Source organism: Ictalurus punctatus, chromosome 24 (genome assembly GCF_001660625.3).
Source record: "Ictalurus punctatus breed USDA103 chromosome 24, Coco_2.0, whole genome shotgun sequence".
NCBI lineage: Eukaryota > Metazoa > Chordata > Actinopteri > Siluriformes > Ictaluridae > Ictalurus > Ictalurus punctatus.
In genome coordinates, this window is record NC_030439.2 from 11099861 (window position 1) to 11124765 (window position 24905).

At 38.5% G+C, this 24905-nt stretch overlaps 1 pseudogene; it reads right to left on the minus strand.

Moving 5' to 3' along the window:
• The window catches only part of LOC128629103 (uncharacterized), a 40012-nt pseudogene extending 24569 nt beyond the window's left edge, over positions 1–15443 (minus strand).
• Positions 15444–24905: the final 9462 nt, after the last annotated feature.

The following is a 24905-nucleotide window of genomic DNA, read 5'->3' on the forward strand; positions in this document are numbered from 1 at the left end:
TTAATTTTATGTACCTGTTAGGAATGGGTGTGGCTTGAACACCTTAAGTCAGTAATTAGAAGCTGTGTCCACATACTTTTAGCCATATAGTGTGTGTGTATATATGTGTGTGTGTGTGTGTGTGTGTGTGTGTGTGTGTGTGTGTGTGTGTGTGTGTGCATGCTTGGAGCCAACTATGTATGTGAAAGATACATAAGTAAAAAGAAACGGAGGAAACATGGGTAAAAAATAAATAAATAAATAAATCTGAATAAAAATAGATGAAAATACAACTCAATGTGTGTAGGGGTGTGTGTGCGTGTGTGTGTGTGTGATAGAGAGAGAGAGGGGGGGGGGTGAGTGGAGGCTGTAGAGCACTCATGGGTGTATGGTGGGTGGTAGTGATGGATATGAGCTCAGAATAATCCTTGTAGTCTATTGTCTCATTCTTTCAAACTCATCTCCGCTTTCATAAAAGGAGCTAATGAGAGAGCAGAGCTTTTGGCTGTAAGGGCACACGCAGGACAGCTGGACAGGGAGAGATAACAAGAACAAGAGAAAGAGACAGGAGAGCACAGCGCAGCATGAGGAGGGAGAGAAGTGCAAAACTGCACAATGATGAGAAGAGATTGATGGAGTACCATTAAATCCTGCTCTTCAAATTTCCTGTCTACTATACCTGTCATATGCCATTCATGCTAGATTTGGCCTTGTGGGGATGCACCAGTGCATCAATTAGCTCAGACTGTGGAGGCAAACAATGTGTCAGTGCGAGAGAAAGAGAAAGCTCCAACAATTTAGGTGTAGTCCACAGAGTAGTTCTAACATGGCTGATGTTGGTAACCCACAGCACAGTCACCTGATGACAAGCTGCTATTGTTAAAACTATTAAATTAATAAAAAAGTAACTATATTAATAGCATCAGTGCAATAACACCAGAGATTTAATGAATCTTCACTTCTTGGCCACAAAAAATACAGCAGTTAAGTAGTGCAAATGAACTGGGAACATCTCAGTCATGAGCTACTGAGTGAGTCATGTTGTTCATTCACACAATAAATGCCCTCTCCAGACTGCATGCCATCCTTTCAGTGTTTAGCAACTTCAGCCATGGTTACTCTTTTGGTAGAGTGTGCTAATTAAGAAATTTGCTTCAATTTATATTCTTATATTCAATCATTCTTCTATAATAACCACTTTATCCTGGTCAGGTTATAGTGGATCCGAAGCCCATTTCAGTAACACCAGGCATAAGATGGGAGCATTAAAATCTCCACCCAGGCAGTAAGTCAAACACAGGTCAAACCAGGCACCCAGGAGTCAGGTGGCAATGCTACTCGCTGTATGATCGTACCACCCATTTGATAACATCTTGTAACATGTCAAATAAATGCTCTCATACATTTCTCATATATAACTTATACAAAACAGAACTGACAAAGATTATGTATTAATTATGTGACACTTCATTTTTAGCTTTATTTTCCACCAGATGTGATTTCATTTATTTTATGAGTTTACCAAAGAGACCGCCACTGTATCATCCAGTCAGTGCTGAAACGATTTCATGAAGCATATAATCATCCTTTCCTCTTAGCAAAATAATTCTTCTGATTCCGAAGTAAAAGTTCATCTCAGGATTTAAGAAGAAATCTTTTTTTTGATAGTGCCTCTTTGGAAGACTCCTAGGGACTGATTTACCAAGATCCAATATAACGAGTGCTAATTTGCCAACAGTTAGTGGGCATATTCCACGTAATTTCCTTCCCAAGCTCCTGTTAGTAAAACATTAGCACATTTTTTGAGTGATATCAAATTTTGCACCTGTTTTTACCCAAAAAACTTTAGTCAATCATGGGCTAAATGGTAAGAAAAGCCCCTTTTGTGAGTATGGCTTCAGGTCTCTTCACCCACTGCCTGCACCATACTGTTTTACATTCACACTGCATCTCTGCTTACACACACGCATACACACTGGCCTTAGCCAAGCTGAGCTGAGTCCAGAATCTATAAGAAAATCATAGTGCATGGTGCTAAGGCTATTGCCCAAAACTAATCTGTTCCAAAAATGTAATCGTACTGTGACCACTCTCCACTGTTATAATATATATGTGTGTGTGTGTGTGTGTGTGTGTGTGTGTGTGTGTGTATATACATATATATATATATATATATATATGTGGTTCGCACCTCCAGAGTTGGGGGTTCAATTCCCGCCACAACCCTGAGTGTGCGGAGTTTGCATTTTCTCCCCCGTGTATGGAAGGCTGAATGGCATGTCCAAAGTGTCTGTAGTGTAGTGAGTATATTCTGCGATGGATTGGCACTCTCTACAGGGTGTAACCCACCTCGTGCCCCCTGGGATAGGCTCCAGGTACCCTGCTACCCTGAAGGATAAGCGGCATAGAAAACGGATGGGTGGATATATATATATATATATATATATATATATATATATATATATATATATATATATATATATATATAATGTGGCATGTTAAGTACAGGAAAATAGAGAGGGGGAGGAGTCATGCATTATTTACATCATTCTAATAGTATTTTGGGATCACAGTGACAGGGACATGACAAATCTCTTTACAGGCCCCCGTTAACACTCTCACACTTACAAACACACATTCAATACACTGCAGACACAGAGGATCCACCCACATATCAGTCACACAAAACTGGCACCACACATATGTATGAAAAGTTGTCTACTGTTTAAGATATTAATGTTTTCACAACATACAAAAATGTTGTCTGCATTATTAAGTGTTTTAGAAAATAAATGTTTGGAAATCAAAATGTTTGGACATTTGTTAGAGGTTCATAGTACTGTGTGTATTTAGACATTTCAGTGATGCAGGCAGCAAAAACACAGAGTGCATGAAAGGGGCATGTGTAGGCTTGTGCCATTGTGTGCACATATGTGCGTGCGTGTATGTGTGAGTGTTACCATTAGCCTCTATGGGAAAATTCACATGCACAATGACAAGAACATACCAGCATCTGAAACCCACTAAGATAGAGAGCACGCTCATTCTTGTGTGGAGTGTAAGTGTCACAATGCATAACTGCCTGAGTACAAAAACATTGTGCCAAATGAGACGCCATTACTGCTGCCTGACTGCAAAACCCAGAACTAGTCTTCAACTTCTTGTTATTCAAAGCAACTTTGAGAAGAATTTCTTCTTATTAAATTGTGTGAAGTGTAGTTAGGAGCAAACTTTTCTCCTGATTATTTTGCTCTGTAACTTATGAATATCTTACGCAGTTCACCAAAACGATGCACAACACTGATTATGTATACAAGCATATAAATGTGCAAATGCATGCATATAAATTTGCAAATGTAAATATAAATTCAAGCATGAATACAAATTTAATTCTGCAATCACTCTGACTGCAAATTCTCAATGAACCGTTTACATGAACCATAAACTCAACGCTCTTTCAAAATCTGTTTACATGAAGCTTAAACTTGAACCTCCGTCGAAAATCTGTTTACATGTGCCCTAAACTCATACGTCTGTTGAAAATCTGTTAATATATGTACCCTAAACTCGCAACTCTGTTGAAATCTGTTTACATGTACCCTGAAATCAAACCTGATCAAAGGTCTGTTTAGACGAATGCTTTACACATAAACAACATCTATATTTATATGAAGATCTGTATTTATTATCATCATTATCATAACAACAACAATAATGTAAGTGTCAGGAGTATTGTAAGTGTCTGAGTATTGCTAATGTTCTACTGCTTGTTTAGTATCTAGCTTGTATGTTTATGTCTGAAATCATGTCAGTCTCAACAAGTGTTCTCTAAAATTCCCTATTTAACAGAAGTTGAAAAAAAGAAACCATGTTCTGCATCATTTTCCGTCATCTAACCGTTCAGTTATTTTGAATTCCTGTTAAATGTGTAACAATAAACTGGTTTATGGTTAAAAAATAGACCTGTTTTTGAAGTCATATGTGTGTGTGTGTGTGTGTGTGTGTGTGTGCGTGTATATATATATATATATATATATATATATATATATATATATATATATATATATTGAGATATTCGATTCTTTTAGAATGAACTCAGAGGCAAGAAAAGACGAAATAAAGACATACCTATGAAGAGTTAACAGATAATATTAATATAACCTGCATGCCAAAAATACTGAAGATGAATATTGGCTGCTTTGAAAACATTGTAAACTGTCTTAGCAGAATTCAAAACAGTGTTACTATGTATGCAGACTTTAATACACTGAAAAAGACACACTATTAGCGTTACATATACATATACATATATATATATATATATATATATATATATATATATATATATATATATATATATATATATATATATACACATATATATATATATATATACATATATATATATATATATATATATATATATATATATATATATGTATATAGATATATATACATATATGTGTATATATATATATATATATATATATATATATATATACACACACACATATATATATTCATTCTGCCCACGTTTTACATTTTTCCTACATGGAATAACATAAAATATCAGATGCCACGAGTGTACCTAAAAAATGACCTTATAAGGCCATGGGTATTGTTTCGACTCAGGAATGCTGTCATTTGCTGCTATTGTCAAGCAACTGTTGTATGCCATACACAAAAGCGCTTCACCTTCACACGTTCGCTGAGAGTAGGCTAATGGTTGAGAGGCAGGAATTTAGACAATAGTTGTTGCAAGCCTTTTATAATCACCCAATTGGTGTGCAAGAAGGTGGGAATTACAGAGAGGGGTTAAGCAATGCAATCATGAAGCAGTATTAAACATCATAATGGAACTAAAGCCAAATCCCAAACATTTTCTCAAATTTAGTAATCCTGGCCAGACGCTTTTTTAAGGTCTAAAAAGGAGGACATATCCGGAATGCATGGTCACCCTAACAAAAGTATTTCAGAGAACAATTTGTGTTAATTTCTACCAAATTAACTTAGAACCAGAACTATAATCAAGCAGCTGCTATATTATTTTATGTCAAAATATGAATTTCTTTGGTTTTAAATGAAAAAAATTGTAACCCTGATAGTATTCCCATTTTTTTTTTTTTTTTACAAAATGTACATTTAATCTAATTACTTTTTTTTTTGGACGTAACTATAACAGATTACAGTTAGCAGTTTTTTGTATCCTGATTACATAACACCGTTACATGTATTCTGTTACTCCCCAAGCTTGGCTGTAGACAATGGTTATCTCCAGCTTATTCATTACTTCATTATTTCAACAGCTAATAACTAATGGCTGGCACTGGGCTTTGTCAAAGTAAGCCTCTGGTAAATCAACTCTATGATTACTGCTTTTCTCCCCTGTAGTAAGTTCATCAGCCAGATTAATAACTATGCCGAAAGCTCAAGAGAAATTGATTCTCCATATTTCAGTCACAAATCATGTCAATCTGGATAAAGCAAGCTCTTCCTTGAAAGCAAGTCGTTAAAGAAATATTTATTACAGTCCTTTAATGTTTACTAGAGAAATCAATGTTTGAGCTGCAGATCTTTCAGTAAAAATCCAATTAACATATTGGAAACATATTGCATTTAACACAGTGTCCCAATACTACTGCTACACAAAGGAATATATCACTGATATTTCCAGTAACAGTTTAGGAACATAGTCTCTCTACAACCATAACATGGCTCTTAGAAATACACAAGACTTTACAAGCTTCATCTAATATGCTGATACTTTCCCTCTGCAGACTGCAAGGTTCTGAATAAATCTATACACAACAGTAATTGCTTATCGTGAAAAATGCAAAATGTGCCCTTCAAACAAACTAGGGAGGTGGCATTCATGAATTATATCATGCATAAGAGACACACGCTGTAGGTTCAAGGTATAGAATGCAAGGTGAAGTGCATGGATGAAATTGCCCACTTAGTTCTACATTTACACTTAAACTGAATTCTTAAGAACATTATTTCCCAAACAATATTAGGGGGTCCTTCCACACAGAACAGCCACACTGCACCGTTTCAACAGAGGATTTAAGAACACATTTTATGCTATCAATAAAAATTAACCCAGTTGTTGTGCGATCTCTTCAGTCTGTGAACACAAGTGTGGGTACAGGTTTGATAAAACTGGACAATTAAAGAGTGGAAAAATCATTGCCTGTGCCCACTGTAGCCATATTCCTGTTCTTGGCTGACAGGAGTGGAACCCAGTGTGGTCTTCTGCTGTTGTAGCCCATCCACTTCAAGGTTGAGTGTGTTGTGTGTTCTGAGATGCTTTTCTACTCACCACAACTGCAAAGTGTGGTTATTTGTGATAAATGTAAGTCGCTCTAGCTAAGTGTAACTGCCAAATGCCCTAAATGTAAATGTAAAAGTTATCAGAGTTACTGTAGACTTCCTGTCAGCTCCAGTCTGGCCATTCATCTCCAGGCCACTATCATCGACACAGAGTTTTGTTTTTCACACCATTCTGTGTTAACTCTAGAGACTTTTGTAAAAATCCAAGGAGATCAGCAGTTTCTGAAAAACTCACATCAGCCTGACTGGCATCAACATCCATCATGGTCAAAGTCATTAAGATAACATATTTCCCCCATTTTGATGTTTGTAACAAGCAATATAGCATCTATACTGTATTTATAGCACATATAAACTTACTGTATCTGCAAATAACCAATATTTCTATCACAGCTCACTGAGCCAATCTGGCTTCAAAATATTCTGATGTATAAAAAATTCTGGAGGCCAAAAACCGAATGGAAACTCTCCAACTGTTGCAATCAGTATATTCTAATTTCATAGCCCTACACGTACTGCCTTATTTCTGAAAGATCACAGTTTAACTGTTAATAATACGCACCTTGACAGGCTTTCAGGTTAAAATATGCAAAAGGATAGCTAAACTGGGCATATCTAAGGGTTTAACCAGGACTTCATAAAAGAGAATGACATGAGGTTTTGCTGTATCATGCAATTTATTATTTATTATTTTAAAAAAATGAGCTTCAAAGCAGATTTTGAATGACTTCAGGCACTCCTTAGTACATCATCAGCATCTTTTGCCAAATGTCTCTGTTTTTCTAAACCCATTTAAGAACTCGCCATCACAAATCAAATGTGCACAACACACAAGAAGAAGTGTGCAGCCTGGTGGAGCCAACTGCAACATGGCATGATGGATGTTGAGGAGCTGAGACATGTCAACCTCAAGAGACAGACATAAATCATTGAAGAGAGGGTGAAATGACTAAGAAAGAAAGATCAGAGATTGAGTTGAACAAAAGGAAAGAGACTATTAATTCTATTAAAAGTCTATTAATTCATAATCACATGAAGAGAGTGAGAAAATGTAAACAGCAGAAAAAAGATATATCATACTAAATACATAAAGGGCCACTTTTAGAGTTGAGTTGAGCTGGATCAAGTGCTATTCTATATGCTGCTGAATAATTATGGTGGATCTTGTTAAATAAAGAACAATTTGTGGTAATTATTTAACGTAACATTGACAACTGTTCATGCCACAATATATTTGCAATATACAGTGAGGGAAAAAAGTATTTGATCCCCTGCTGGTTTTGTACGTTTGCCCACTGACAAAGAAATGATCCATCTATAACTTTAATGGTAGATTTATTTGAATAGTGAGAGACAGAATAACAACAAAAAAATCCAGAAAAACGCATGTCAAAAATGTTATAAATTGATTTGCATTTTAATGAGGGAAATAAGTATTTGACCCCTCTGCAAAACATGACTTAGTACTTGGTTTAAAAACCCTTGTTGGCAATCACAGAGGTCAGACGTTTCTTGTAGTTGGCCACCAGGTTTGCACACATCTCAGGAGGGATTTTGTCCCACTCCTCTTTGCAGATCTTCTCCAAGTCATTAAGGTTTCAAGGCTGACGTTTGGCAACTCAAACCTTCAGCTCTCTCCACAGATTTTCTATGGGATTAAGGTCTGGAGACTGGCTAGGCCACTCCAGGACCTTAATGTGCTTCTTCTTGAGCCACTCCTTTGTTGCCTTGGCCGTGTGTTTTGGGTCATTGTCATGCTGGAATACCCATCCACGACCCATTTTCAATGCCCTGGCTGAGGGAAGGAGGTTTTCATCCAAGATTTGACGGTACATGGCCCCGTCCATCGTCCCTTTGATGCGGTGAAGTTGTCCTGTCCCCTTAGCAGAAAAAAACCCCCAAAGCATAATGTTTCCACCTCCATGATTGACGGTGGGGATGGTGTTCCAGGGGTCACAGGCAGCATTCCTCCTCCTCCAAACACGGCGAGTTGAGTTGATGCCAAAGAGCTCCATTTTGGTCTCATCTGACCTCAACACTTTCACCCAGTTGTCCTCTGAATCATTCAGATGTTCAGTGGCAAACTTCAGACGGGCATGTATATGTGCTTTCTTGAGCAGCGGACCTTGCGCGCGCTGCAGGATTTCAGTCCTTCACGGCGTAGTGTGTTACCAATTGTTTTCTTGGTGACTATGGTCCCAGCTGCCTTGAGATCATTGACAAGATCCTCCCGTGTAGTTCTGGGCTGATTCCTCACTGTTCTCATGATCATTGCAACTCCACGAGGTGAGATCTTGCATGGAGCCCCAGGCCGAGGGAGATTGACAGTTCTTTTGTGCTTCTTCCGTTTGCGAATAATCGCACCAACTGTTGTCCCCTTCTCACCAAGCTGCTTGGCACTGGTCTTGTAGCCCATTCCAGACTTGTGTAGGTCTACAATCTTGTCCCTGACATCCTTGGAGAGCTCTTTGGTCTTGGCCATGGTGGAGAGCTTGGAATCTGATTGATTGATTGCTTCTGTGGACAGGTGTCTTTTATACAGGTAACAAACTGATATTAGGAGCACTCCCTTTAAGAGTGTGCTCCTAATCTCAGCTCGTTACCTGTATAAAAGACACCTGGGAGCCAGAAATCTTTCTGATTGAGAGGGGGTCAAATACTTATTTCCCTCATTAAAATGCAAATCAATTTATAACATTTTTGACATGAGTTTTTCTGGATTTTTTTGTTGTTATTCTGTCTCTCACTATTCAAATACAACTACCATTAAAATTATAGACTGATCATTTCTTTGTCAGTGGGCAAACGTACAAAATCAGCAGGGGATCAAATACTTTTTTCCCTCACTGTACTAGACTCCTATTGAATGTATTCAATGTTTATTTGAAGGCTCACCATCAGCTCATTTATATATCATCATATTAGTCTTTCTTTTTACTTATATATTTTTAAATTGTCTTTTTCCGTTGCAGTTGACAGCGGTGGGGGGCGGCGGGGGGGGGGGGGGGGGGGGGGGGGGGGTTGGTTCTTGATCTGATCTGATTCTTCAGTCTGCATTTTCTATCCATGATCTTTCCGTCCATGTTTAAAAGCAATAGTCTAGATCTATTGAAAAAATATAAATTATTTTAAGTTAACTCAAGCACCCATGCAGAGCGACTCAGAATACAGAGAATGTTTCATGAGTGAATGTTAACTTAACTTTTGACCTTAATTCACCTAATCTGGATAGCACCCAAAGAAAATATGAGAAATGTGCAAGAAGGTGGGTAATCTTCGAAAGCAAAGCAAACTGGAGGAAACAGAGAACACTGTGCAAAGCAAATGTTATACTGCTTTTCACACTTGTCACTGATATGCCAATTGCAAAGAAGATAATCTGGAAGAACAATCAGTACTTGTCCTCATGCACTTCTATCCTCCATCCTCTCCTCTGCATTTGAATAGAGTCATCACTGTTTCACAAATCTCTTTTTTCCTCTCTTCATCAATTCATCCATTTATACTCTCTCCATTGTTCTACAGCTAAGAAGGCACAATGTATTTGTCATTAAAAGAGAGACTATGAGTAAAAGGCCTCTGGAGGGGATAAAAAAAGAAAAGTAGGGAGAAGCAGAGAGAGACAGAGAGAGATGGCTCCCTAGGCAGCTTTTTTCTCCAGTTAAGCTGGTCCAGACGCAAACCGTCAAACAGTCACTCTTTACAGTTACAAATGAGTCCATTAGCATAGCAGAGTCTGCTCTTTGGAAAACAGACAGCAGATTATTTATCCACCTCCTTTCATCTTTACACTGCATGGGGATATGTATGTGTGTATTTATTTTTGGAAATGTGAAGTAGTGAGTAAAATTTCATGTCCTGATATTTTACCTTATCTCAAGATATAATATTATTTCACAGAAGAACTGAGTAAAAAGGTAAAGAGATTTGTCCTAGCTACTAGATGGATGAAGGCATCTTGCTGATAGTGTTTTTCTGTTAAACAATGACGACTCACACCATTCGCTATTATCAGGTGCAAAGGCAAATTAATAGCAATGGTATAAGGAGATTAAAAACATGATACCACAATTTTCTAGACTTTCTAACCCCAACCCTAACCCTAGAACCAAGCAATAAAGTTGTAAAGTACAAAAACAAACAAACAAATAAAACCCCTAAAAACAGTGAAGTAGCTGTTGTCGACACAAATATGTTTGAAGTTTGGTACAGAATTTGGTCAATTTTTCCACTGGGCTAAGCTGGTTGAAATAGAACATCTCCTCCAGCGACACAGGGTAATTTCAATGTGGTAGAAAGTGACTTCAGGTTATATTATTGTCTAGAAACTAAGATTAGAGACTAGGAAAATAAATTTAGTAGCTAATGATATTTTAAATGATAATGACACAAGGACAAAAACAAGGCTCAAGATTACACTACTGGCATGTTTAATTGAGCCAAAAGAATATTCTTGACATTTTTGCAAGAGGTCACGTTAATTAGTGGTGTAGTTGCAAAATGTGGTTGAAGAAGAAGGAATACATTATCACAGGGGTGTCAAACTCAATCAACATAGGGGCCATATAAAAAAAAAAAATAGACCAAGCCGCAGGCCAGATATGGCTTATATTTATTTTTTGTTGAAAAAAAAAAATGTGATGCTGCAGTGACTCAAATTAGTCATTGTTTCATACAAATATAAAATTCATATAACAGGTAACACAACTTTAAGCATCAAATAACTAAAAGTAAACATAACAATCATGAATAACACTTAAATTAACTGGCCAAACTATTTAAGTGTTTATCAGGTTTTAAGGCTTATTTTGTTATCTATTTGCTACTACTTAAAACCTGGTTTCTTTTCTTTGATGCAAGTTTATCAATATTTGGGGTCCTGAGCTGCTGAAACTCTGAGAATTGAACGAAGGTGCTAGTCTGTAAGTTGTGATCTGTGAGATGCTTCGTTTATCTTCATGACGGAGAACAGCTGTTCACACACGTACGTGCTACCAAACGCACAGCAAATGGGCGAACTCTAGGCAGAGCAGTGGCATAGTTTCTGGGATAAAAGCAAACAACTGTCCAGTCTTGACTAAACTGTACTTTCAAATTCAAGTTCAAGTGGTTTTATTGTCATTTGAACAATATTCAGCTGGTACAGTACACAGTGAAACGAAACAACGCTCCTCCAGACCATAGTTCTACATAAAACAACACACTAACCACATGAGGCCACAAAGAACTAAATAAGATCTACACAAAGTGCACGTGCAAACGTGCGCTAACAGCACAGGAAAGTACAATACTACTAAAACAGGACAATAGATACAGTAAGTGACAGTGTAGCGCCGAACAGAAAACAGTTTTAGTGTGGACGTGTCTGATATAACAGGTAGTGTAGAAGATACCTGCCAAGGAGTAACAATATAATTTAAAAAAGGTATACATGTAAACATAACATGCTATGACTTAGCCTTCAGCAGATTAACTTATAGCAAATATGGAAATAGTAATTATTGTGGTAGCAGCTAGGTAAAGTGTATAATAGTGACAAAATAAATACTATATTTTTATAATACAGTAGCAGAAAAAATGCAACAGAGTCAGTGCAGGTAATGTGCAAATATTACAATGGGAGTGGGGTGGTGTTCAGTTCAGTGTGTGTGTGTGTGTGTGTGTGTGTGTGTGTGTGTCAGTGTCAGTGTATGTCCAATGTCTGAGTATTGAGGAGTCTGATGGCTTGGGGGATGAAGCTGTTACACAGTCTGGCCGTGAGGGCCTGAATGCTTCGGTACCTTTTTCCAGATGACAGGAGGGTGAAGAGTGTGAGGGGTTTGTGTGAGGTGTGTGTAGGGTCGGTTTTGTGGATGCAACGTGTGGTGTAAATGTTTGTAATGGAGGGGAGAGAGACTCCAGTGATCTTCTCAGCTGTCTTCACTATCCTCTGCAGGGTCTTGCAATCCAATGATGTCCAATTTCTGAACCAGACAGTGATGCAGCTGCTCAGGATTCTCTCAATAGTTCCTCTGTAGAACATGGCGAGGATGAGGAGTGGGAGATGGGCTTTTTTCAGCCTTTGCAGAAAGTAGAGATGCTGCTGGGCTTTCTTTTTTATGGAGCTGGTGTTGACAGACCAGGTGAGGTTCTCTGTCAGGTAAACACCAAGGAATTTGGTGCTCTTGATGATCTCCATGGAGGAGCCATCGATGTTCAGTGGAGTGTGGTCGCGCCGTGCTCTTTTGACGTCAACAACCATCTCTTTTGTTTTGTCTACATTCAGAGACACGTTGTTGGCTCTGCACCAGTCCATTAGCCACTGCACCTCCTCTCTGTATGCTGACTCGTCGTTCTTGCTGATGAGACCCACCACGGTCATGTCATCTGCGAAATTGATGATGTGATTGGAGCCGTGCCTTGTTGCACAGTCGTGAGTCAGCAGAGTGAACAGCAGTGGACTGAGCACATACCCCTGAAGGGCCCCCATGCTCAGTGTGGTGGTGCTAAAGATGCTGTTCCCCATCCAGACTGATTGAGGTCTCCCAGTTAGGAAGTACAGGATCCAGTTGCAGATGGAGGTGTTCAGGACCAGTAGGTTCAGCTTTCCAATCAGGTGCTGAAGAATGATTGTGTTGAATGCTGAACTGAAGTCTATGAATAGCATTCGACCGTAGGTATACTTCTTGTCCAGGTGGGTGAGGGCCAGATGTAGGGTGGTGGCGATGGCATCATCTGTTGAGCGGTTGGTGGGATACGCAAACTGCAATGGGTCCACTGAGGGGCCTCGCGAGTCTCTCGAAGCATTTCATGATGATGGTTGTGAGTGCAACAGGACAGTAGTCATTGAGGCAAGACACTGAAGATTTCTTTGGCATGGGGACAATGGTGGTAGCCTTGAAGCATGTAGGAACGATGGCGCTGTTCAGGGAGATGTTGAAGATGTCAGTGAGACCATCTACTAGCTGGCCTGCACATCCTCTGAGCACTCTGCCAGGAATGTTCTCTGGTCCAGCAGCCTACCGTGGGTTGACTCTGTGTAAAATATTCCTTGTGGTTAGACACAGCACCTGGTTGTTGGGAGGGCGGGTGGTCTTCCTCACTGTCACGTAATTTTGTGCCTCAAACCGAGCGTAGAAGTTGTTCGGTGCATCTGGAAGGGAGGCATCACTGTCAAAGAAGAGTAATGTTGTCCTGTAGTTGCTGATGACCTGAATCTGTGAAGTGACTCTGGATTTTCTGGGCGTGTGCGTGCTTTGCCACTCTGATGGGCTGGGACAGTTTGGCCCTCGCTGTTCTTAGCAGAGGTCCTCAGTATTGCACGTACCTCCGCAGTCATCCACGGCTTCTGGTTGGAATGTGTGGTGATGGTCTTGGAGACGTTGACGTCATCAATGCACTTGCTGATGTAGCTGGTCACTGATGCCGTGTATTCCTCCAGCAGATCATCATGAAGGTTGATTGGTGCATAATTTCTGTATTTTAACAGTGTCGGCAAATGTTAAACATGAACACCGGTTTCTCTGATGTCCATATGCTGTAAAAAAAACAAAACAAAACAAAAAAACAGGCTACGAAACAAAAAATAGCACCACTTTGGATCTGGAGAGGCTGCTGCGTGCTACTGCTGTGCTGCCATCTTGGATCTATTTTGAACCACTTTGCCTTTAGATTGACTGCTAGCGAGCTAATCCTGTACTTTTTTGATAATAGGGAACAATGTTGCTGTTAAAACCGTTACTAATTTTGACATCCAGACAGTGCACTGGATCAACTGTCTTGTGCTTGTGCATATGTGGGTGAGAGGAGGTGGAGTGGCGGTAACCTGATGTTTAGCGCACAGCATGTTGGCAAGGCTTGCTGGGACTTGTAGTTCAGTGCAGCACAGGCAGTATGGAAGCGGGCCAATTTAAAACTCATATCAGTACGTGGACCAAATAGAAATATGAAGCAGGCCTTGTGTTTGACATATGTGTATTATCAGGTATGACTAGTGGTGCACCTAACTTTCTCTCATTACCTTTAATGTTTGTACCAGCAGCTCAGCACTGTGGGATTTTGTAATGACATACAAATTTGCTCATAGCTTATAGATATTTCTTATTTACTTATGTTTCCTGCCATCACATGCACATTTGACATGTCACATTTACACAGGGCACCAAATTTCATCTCAGTCAAACTTATGGCTCCTGAGAAACAGTTATCTATATTTAGCACTGCTCCATGTATGAGCGCCCAAACTTTGCATATGACTTCAGAATCTTGCCATGTATATATCTTTCTCACGAATGCATGCACCAGAGCACTAGTTTCCCAACACTGGTCCTGGAGTACCTCCTGTCCTGCACATTGTCTTTGCCCCACTCCCAATACAATTGATTCAACTAATTAGCTAATTAACAGCTCTTAGAGCAGGGAAAACGCTAAAACGTGCAGGATGTTGGGAATCTGTACATTAGAGTAAATTAGGCCCTGCCGTGCAAGAATTGATTTGCATGTGATGTCCAAATAGGGTTTACAAATGTCAGCATTATTTTCATTATAATTGAAGTCCACACACCAGTTTTGTGAAGATATGGCATAAATCGTAGCCCTTTGTGTTCGGACGCCTAAGAGAACACCTGACAATGCAGATTCTGATGTAACACACTGTATTAATTAAATTAAATAGATAGGACAACAGAGGGTGTGGATCACACACACACACACACACACACACACACACACACACACACACACACACACTGCCTGAGACATCTTTAAATGTACAGTCATCTATGAAAGTCTGAGTCGCTGTCCAAACCTGTTCTACTGCAGTAATGAAATGATACACTTTACTATATTCTATATTTACTATTCAAGAAAACATTTTGTACAGCCGAGGCAAATTCAGTCTATGTGAAGGTTTTAAGCGAAGGTTCCACCTTAACGGTTAATACATTTTCCTGATACCAATCTGCAGATGTGCATTCTGCTCCTATCACCCCAATAACTGACAGAAACTAGCAAAACACCAACAAGATCTCATAAAAATACCACTAAAACTCTCCAGAGAGCTCATCTTTGGCTAATGGCCATTAGATATGGATATGCAGTGTTTTTAAGCAGTGTTTTTGACTGACTCGGACTCACATGTGGGTCTCTGTCATGGCAGCACAGGTCTCTAACACAATGTGCCATCCGCCTTTGCTCCATAAGGATTTAACATGTTCTGCCCTAGTAGGGCAAATGGTGGTATTTAGTAATTAAAATATATGTGCTGTTTTAGCATGAATTAATGAAAATAACCTTATTAATATCCATCAAATAATCCTAAATCTATATAATTCCCTATTTGAAGCTAGTGCTTATGCCTTTGTAGGATACTGTAGCTGAGGTATGATTCACAAATTTGTAACCAAGACAGAATATACTGCTGTGGTAGAAAGCCATTAATCCAGGGGTTTTTGTTGACACCACAAGCAATTTTGAACAGTCACTACAAGACCGCCTTACAAGCAATTCTGATTATTCAACTATGCAATTACACTATGTAAATATTTTAATATATTATGCTATGTAAACTGTTTAAAGACATTTAATTATACAAATCAGCTTCAAGAACATATACATATACAGTCTATACCCAGCACTTGGTACACTGCACATGTTCAACTCTCGCCAAAGGCCACATGTGCTCATAGCTGTCACCTGAAGGATTCTGTCATTTTTCTATAGCAAGCAACTTTTTTCTTGGTTACCAAGGTGATCTGTTACACCTCAGGCTTCATTGTACTCAGATGCTGTACAATTCTCCTGAACAATAAATGATATAGGTCAAGAAAAAGCAAGAGAAGAGCAAGAAGAGGTCTCTTCAGCAAGAAAACAGAAACTGTCAATGAAAGGAGAATATCAGTCATTATTCACTTCTGTGCAGTATTTTTCACCAACATGACTTCAGAGTTCATGCTATTACAAGCTCTCAGCAGAAGAAATGAAGTGTTTAGAATTTTTATTATTATTTTATCTTGTTTGACCATTTTTTTATAATACAAAGGAAAAATATTTCGTATTACAAACATAAGTCCTCCACAAAGATCGTATACTATAAGCCATGCATTATGTGTTAAAAAGAAACATATAGCACCAGTTAAAAGACTATGTAACTATTGTTGTATGAACAAGCAATAAAACAAACAAGACAACCACTAGTGACAGTGACAGTCATGATGTGACAGTATGAAGTAGTATTTTATATAGAACATTGTGTTATCATTCCAATGGCAGACAAGACCATTGCAATGTGCACTGAGGTGCCCAGGTAGCAGCAGCACATACTTCTTGAAGCAGCATGCCTCTGATTGATGATGATTTGATGATATAAGTAATGATAATCAAATCACCACAGTTTGGCCAAATAACACCATAAATGCACTGGCCATGACAACAAACCCTCAGGTTCCTTGAAGGGGAACCTGCTGCAAAGTCTATTGATTGGTTAAAATGCATGGGTTCAACCAGACAACAACACATGCAAGGAAAGGGTATTGCTAAGGCATGTAGCTCTCCCACACATTTTGCTTGAAGTAACCATTAGCAAAAAAAATAATAAATTTAACTTTAGAGAGACCTATTCCAGTTCAGCATCTTGCATGGGCTCCTCATAAGAAAAGGGGATTTTGATAAGAGAGCAGCAATGTTAGGGTGCCAAGTGGCCAGTTAATTTGGCTGTGTTATTTTCTAGTTTCTGAAACTTCTCTCCAGGGCTTTCTTTGACCTCAGGTCCTAAAGAGCAACTCTGGCACATGGGGTAGATTTTACAAGGTTGATTTGAATGTGTCCAACAGCCTGGATTATGCCAACCTAACCATACTGATGGAGCGCCTCTTTGTTTTCCAGCCTAGATGTTCTACTGCCAAGAGTGAGGCTCTAACCAGCTCAATCACAGAGGGGTTGATAGCTGCATATTGGAGTGATTGTTCCAAGGCAAGTTGCAAAATGGATAACTGGATGAAGTGGTACAATCAGGGATACAATGGCCAAGCACCAAATACAGTAACACTGATGACATTCTGGTGAGTTGTTAAGACAATGTCTCAAGTACAGGCAATTTGTATGTCTGAAAACTGTGCCTGTGTCTAGTAAAACCACCAGTGATATGATAGAAGAATCAATAGCAAGCACAATGAAAACCCAGCCCAGCACCATGTGGAAGAGAACATTCAGTGATATGGACTGTCAACATACTGAACAATCCAATTAGGGCTGTTTCAATTTTAAGATTGGCTCTCATGGCCGGTTTGGAACCTGCCTGTGATGCCTGCAAACTTATAGAGGCCAATTCAGATGAAATTCAGCCAGAGTTGAGCACTGTCATTCAGAGTCAGATTCTCTGGCTATAAGGAGCAATCATCGGTTTCAGGATCAATGATTTCTACTGAGCTATGTCTAATGCTAGGTTATACACTCATTTAGAAAGAAACTCTGATCAATTTCTCAGCTTTTTTCTGTACTTATCAGTCGTTGTTGGCCGTTGATGATTAGTAGGTTGCCTTGGCCGTGTCTCAGACACTGTGAGGTGAGTGACTGAGAGATAAGTGCAGTACTAAGCAACAGAACAGAACTAGTGGATAGTTCATGAGTAATAGAGAACATACTGTATCTAGCAAGTGAATGAGCAAACCGAGCTCAATCTAGTATCTACAGGGTTCTGAATGGATCCAAAATACAAAATACAAAATACATTGGATGTGAAGACATGAAAGGAGATAATACGGATCTGTCACCAGCTTTGGAGGACAGGTTACCTATAGATTCAACCACAGTTACAAGCTTTTACACAGATAGCTCCAAGGTGTACATGAGGTCTGATGTTAGATGAGAAGAAGAAAGGGAACAATGGTCCATGAAGGGTCTATGTTTGCATGCACAAGAAGGTAGCCATGTGATTCTCACCACCCCAGGTGGTGAAATCAAATCACCATTGAATTATGATTTCTGCTAGAATAAAAACAGTTGCTACAAAGGGTTATTTTTCTTATAGTTAACATATGCTATGTGATTTACAACACTCCACATAGCCCCCATATCTCAAAGTCAGAACATTTGCACTGATTTTAAATTGAATCTACAGTATATGTAAATGTATTGATTAATTTTGATTAAACTCCCTGTCAACCACAAAATGGTTTTGTCAGGTTCTAATGAATTAAACAGTGTACATTATACTTTATACTATAGTTCTATACAAAATATTCACACGAGTCTCTCTCAACTTTCTTAATGAGTAGGCATTGTTGGAAATAAATTATACAAAACTAATACAATTTAGCCAACAGACTTTCATAAACTATGTACACATGTGGGCAGCAGAAATTGCAGTCAATTACGGATATTTTGCTCTCAATCATTCTCTCACAAAGAAACAAGCTCACATGCACACACACACACACACACACACACACACACACACACACACACACACACACACACACACACACACACACTAACGCAAATACAAACAAGCCTACCGAATTTCAAAAGAAAATGCAAAGTAAATCAAACTTGGGGCGTGGGATGGAGCTTATTCAAGACATAACAAATTGTAAAATAAAGTACATGTATAGTATATTATTTGATATAGCATGTGCTACGTATTGATTCCCACCTCCACCCTGTGTGCACGGAGTTTGCATTTTCTACCTGTGCTTCGGGGGTTGCCTCCAGGTTATTCTGGTTTCCTCCTCCAGTCCAAAGACATGCACTGTAGGCTGATTAGCATTTCCAAATTGTCCTATCCAGGGTGTCCCCAGCCTTGTGCCCCGAGTCCCCAGGGACAGGTTCCAGGCTGTTTGCGAAAGTGTGTAGGATAAGCGATACAGAAAATGGATGGATGGATGTGCTATCATAAGCCTAAGAAAAATTATGTGTGCATTAAAATACTTTCTATGCATATCTTCTTGATTTCATTTCTATTTCTGAATGTAAGACCCACCACTATGTACAATATTTAATAAACTGCCATTTATCACACATGCATATGCACAGCTGCACACAGCATCCCTTTAAAATGTCCCTTTAAAGGGTGAGTTTATAGATTTTATGTGTGTGCAATCTATTGTCCCAATTACATACAGAAAACTTGCAATGGTGTGAAATCCCTCATCATTGTTGTTTTTTCCACTGCCTTATTTGAAAATGAAATGTTTTGAGTTATGAGTTTTATGAATGCATGTACGATGTGTCATTCAGCCCATAGTTGGTTGAGAAATGTATCCAATTGCTCGATGAAACGTGCTTGTGGCTAAAAACCCTAGAGTAGAAAGGACTTGAGTGTGCACAGAGATGCTATACTGCATTTTGTTTGGCCTCTCCAAAGGTTTCTGGCAGAGATCAATGAAAATTGCACTGGGCAAACTAAGTGACTGATGAGCCACTCATCACTCTCAACTAAGAGGTTCTTATGCTCTTAAAAACACATTCTCAGCCAAAGCTGCCTGTGCCAAATCGTCAAGCAAGGAACCATAGCCTGCATCATCCCAATCGATCTTTAGAATGTGCATTTAATATGATTTTACTTTTCAATTCATCTCTGTCACCTGTCTAAACCTTGTTGAGAGCACCACAGTGAGCAATTACTGTCAATTATGCTGAAGTGACTGACCATAAGTGTAGGAGCTTATCATATTCAGTTTACCCATAATTACACTTTTCTGCACTAGGCATTTCTGCATACACATGATCAGGAGTAGTTCTAAATATACACACATCCTCACACATGAGAAGAACTTGATAGATCATATTTTACAGTACATATAGAAATGCATAGGCATGGGGATGGTTTACACACAAAACTACTGTATATGTACAAAAGACTGATAAAATGAGACCCTAGAAGAGCAGTTTCTTGACTACAGAAACTACTCAAATTCTTGTACAAGTGCTAATCATTTCCACACTTGACTATTTCCACAAGGACTCTCTCCTTGCTGACTTTCTACTTGCTTGCCATTCATATGCCATGTCTCTTCCACAGAGTGTTCAGAGTGCTGCTGCTCATCTAACTCATAACCTCTTATTTCTCTCATGGTACTACCCAACTCGAGTCACCTCTCAAGCTTCCTTCATAAGCAGCTCTTGTCCAAAACCCTTGTTCCTGCATTCCAGGCCTCAATAGATTATGCAGCACAAAATACTGTTCACATGGACCAATTTCAGGTTATGATACTTTAGACATTCTCCAAGCAGTGAACTCAGTTGGTTGTACTTTTTTAACTCCCACTGGATGAGGGTCTACCTAAGTACTAAATGCTAACGTAAATAGAAAATGTCCAACTGCAAGTAAGAAAAGACACAACAGTAATGCAGTGACTCATCATATAACATCATATAATAAGGTCTAAGTACTCACAGTAGAGTCACTTATTCAAAGGGAGGAGGCTATTGTTTCTCAGGATGAACACTAATGATATTAACTTGCCATTACCAGATAATTATAGTAGTAATGCTGGGAACACTCTCAGACCCTTGTAGCTGGACAGATGGATGGATTGAAGGAGGAATGGATGGATGCAGAGATAATGAAGAGATTAATTCACAAATGACATTACAGCTACTTAGACATGGATGGATGGATGGACGGATGGACTGATGGATGTATGGATAATATATACAGGGTGTCCCAAAAGTCTCCATACATAGGGGAAATGAACACTTTTTACCAAACTGTAACACACATGGAGTTGTCTCTCCCACTCATGATGTTAACACATTTATTGTTAACACATCTAGCGTTATGCATGCAATTGCATGTCCATCGCAGCCTTGCAACAGCTTTCTGATCCAACCATTAGAATGATTTCAATAAGTTATTTTGTCAAAGTCATTTTAAAGACTATCTGTAAAAAAAAACAAAGTTATTTATATATATATATATATATATATATATATATATATATATACACACACACACACACACACATTTTCCTAAAAATTATACATAGTATAATTAATAATACATAGATAACATTAAGCCACTTAGATCTACAACAACATTTAAGTCATTTGTCAGATGCTTTTATTCAAAGTGACTTAGAATGAAGCTGAGCAGTTAAGGGTTTTGCTCAAGGACCCAACAGTGGCAGTTTGGCAGTACTGGGATTCAAACTCCTTCTGATCAGAAGCTCAGAGTCCTAAACACTGAGCCATCACTGCCCAGGTGGATGGATGGATGGATTAAAGGACAGACAGACAGACAGACAGACAGACAGACAGACAGATAGATAGATAGATAGATAGATAGATAGATAGATAGATAAGATAATGGATTACTACACAGATAATATTGTAGCCATGTAAACGGGGATGAATGGACAGATTAATACATTAATGACTTTATAGCAACTTAGAACTTTCAGAGTCTCTGTACAGTGTTAAAGAAGAGTGAAATCCAGACAAACATGATGCTGTAACATGGGCTATCAAGCTGTGCTGCAGCTGATGAGGAGCTCTTCAAATAAGTGAAAATTTTGATTGTAATTTAACAAATTAGTGTCAGTGTCTATGTGTACAACAAACAGAGTGAGAGAGAGAGAGAGAGAGAGAGGGAGAGAGAGATGACAAGTGGAGTATACAAAGTAGGTCCTTGGCCAATAAAAGCCATTTCTTTATTCAATAATCATAGGTTTGAAGCATTTAAGAGACACACAGATTCTTATTCTATTTTAAAGAGTGTTGGAGCAGACATACACACACTTATTTATCCTAAATTCCCTAATGAGCTCAATCACTGCACCTTTTCACAGCAGCTGCCTGGCAGCACCTCAAATTAAATTACACCGTCAGTCCACCAGGGAATAAACAAAGTGTACTCTAATTCACAACAGCTTAGATTCCAGCTGTCATGAGTTCTGCAATGGTATTGGGCAGTAAAACAATTCTATACTGGTATATTATACTGGGTTACATAAACTATATTTAACCCAGAAAAAAACAACAACAAAAAAAACATGCACATTAGTATAAGGCTTGTACTGTCATGTCACAGTCACTCAAGGTAGAGAAATCTGCCTTTTTTATTATTATATGTGAACTGTTATGGTGTATGCATGCAAAGTAAAAAATTGCTGTTTTGGTATTGTTTGTTGGTATGCAAATCTGTAACCTATAGTTATAAATTTATAAGTTGCACATGAGCTTTGAGTGTCTTGTTTTTGAATGACTCAAAGTGCACATGCAAAACGAAAAATAAGAAAAGAGAATTTCACACACTTTAAAAGTTGACTTGTGTATGAAAGTAATGTCATGTAAAGTTGCATAAAGATGGTGGGAAGTCTAGGCTTTAATCCTACAGTGATGGTTCAAAGACATTCTTGAGTCTCTTTGGCATTATTTCATCCTTCATAACAAGAACAAAAACTCACAACTCAGTTGCGCAACTTTATCAAGCCAGTAGGCACTTTTATCAGCAGAGTATTAAGCTCTTCAGCTTCTATCAGAGCTTTAAGATGCATACAGTAGCTCAAATAAACTAGCATCCAATCTTTGCCAGGTACTTGAGAGAAGGTTATAACTGGCCTTGAATAGCCGTCTGAGGTCAGACAACTTACAGAGGCACACAAGGAATCCAAACGTTAGGAGCTCAGATTGGAGCTCTGACCATAAGGATATGGAGAAAGTACTCACTGCTTCCTCATCTGCAAACTGAGGTCCATTATCAGCAGAAGGGGAAAGACTCTTCTCTGTAGACTGACCAGTGTTCCTGCAGTTGGCATTCACTCACAGGAATCTGAAACAGAGAGAGAGAGAGAGAGAGAGAGAGAGAGAGAGAGAGAGAGAGAGAGAGAGAGAGAGAGAGAGAGGGGTTAAAGAAAAAACACTTACTTGTCCCAGCTCAGCTGTAATACTGTGTACAAATGTGTCTTTTTTTCTGTGCTCCATCATGCAAAAATCTTTTGGAGATTTCCAAAGGGAGGGACAATGAATGAATGATCCATCCATCCATTTGAGAAGCTGCTTTTAAAGATCCTTTATAAAATAAAGTTTATTATTATTATTATTATTATTATTATTATTATTATTATTATTATTATTATTATTATTATTATTATTATCCATCCATCCATCCACATTTAGTGTGTATAGTACTATTATACAAAATAGTATAGATTGTAATATAATAAAACATGATCTGAGAAGATGATAAGCAAAAATATATCATACATAAACATATATAAAATACCAGTACGGTTATATGTGGAAACATTACAGGAATTCTGGTGATCCTATAAGGGTTTATAGCAGAATTTTGTATTTTCTCATATTGGTTGAAATTAAAATGAAATGGGTCCTAAATAGAACTTTTGATAGGTTTTAATGGAATCCAGAGATCCTACAGGATTCTGGTAATTTCCGTCTTTACAGATCATCTGGTCTCACATTTACATTTGCAATTACAGCATTTGGCAGATGCCCTTATCCAGAGCTACTTACAGAAGTGCAGAAGTCTCTATCAATAAATACATCCCGATACTCACTAGGTCACGGATTATGAATACCATTAGTCTTAAAACTCTGTTGGGTGGTAATATAGTAAGGAAACTTTTTTTTTTTTTAAGTGAAAAGTGCTAATTTAAGTACCTTAGGAAGAGGTAGGTCTTTAGATGTCATTTGAAAACAGCTAGTGACTGTTTAGACATCTAAGGGAAGTTCTTTCCACCAACTAGGCGTTAGAACAGAGAAGAGTCTTGATGCATGCCTTCCCTGTACCCTGAGAGATGGTGGCAACAGTCTAACAGTGCTAGAGGTTCGGTGGGAGCGTGGGACAGTGTGGGGTGTGATAAGTGTTTTGAGGTAAGTGGGTGCTGGTCCATTTTTGGCTTTGTAGGCAAGTCTCAGAGTTTTAAATCTGATGCGGGCAGCTACAGGGAGCCAGTGGAGGGGGTGTAACAATGGAGTGGTGTGAGAGAACTTAGGAAAGTTTGAAAACAAGTTGAGCAGCTGCATTCTGGATCAGTTGCAGAGGTCGGATGGTGCTCAGAGGAATTAATAATACTGATGTAATAGACTGTGGTTTAACGAAGATCCAATGGATTTTGTGACATCTGTAATGACAGGATCATTACAGATATCACAAAGTCCACTGGAGCTTTGTTAAAGCACAGTCTATTACATCAATATTACACTTCAAGTTGTTTGCAAGAAAAGTACTGATATATACCATTCAAGGTTTCCAAATTGTAACAGGCATTTATTCTATTACAATTCCAATAAATGGAACAGTTTAGCATATCATTACATCCTGATGAGAACATCTTTCATGGAAACCTATTAAGTTAATTGCCATTAGGAAGTAAAATAATATTTCCTTTTCTTTTTCAAAAGAAGTATTCTTCCATTAAATTTGACCTGGAAGTGTCTAGGACTTTGAAGTTTTCTTTTCTCCCACCTAAATGTAGGAGGATGTATGAAATGTTTATTGGAATCCTTTTATAAGAAAATACACTGCAATTCTGACATTTTATATAGCACTACTAAAGTGGTCCTGTCCTACAATCGGTGGCCAGAGCCACAAAAAAAAACGTGTCTCATATTGCATAATATAACAATAATGCAGCAACATTGTGGTGTTGCTC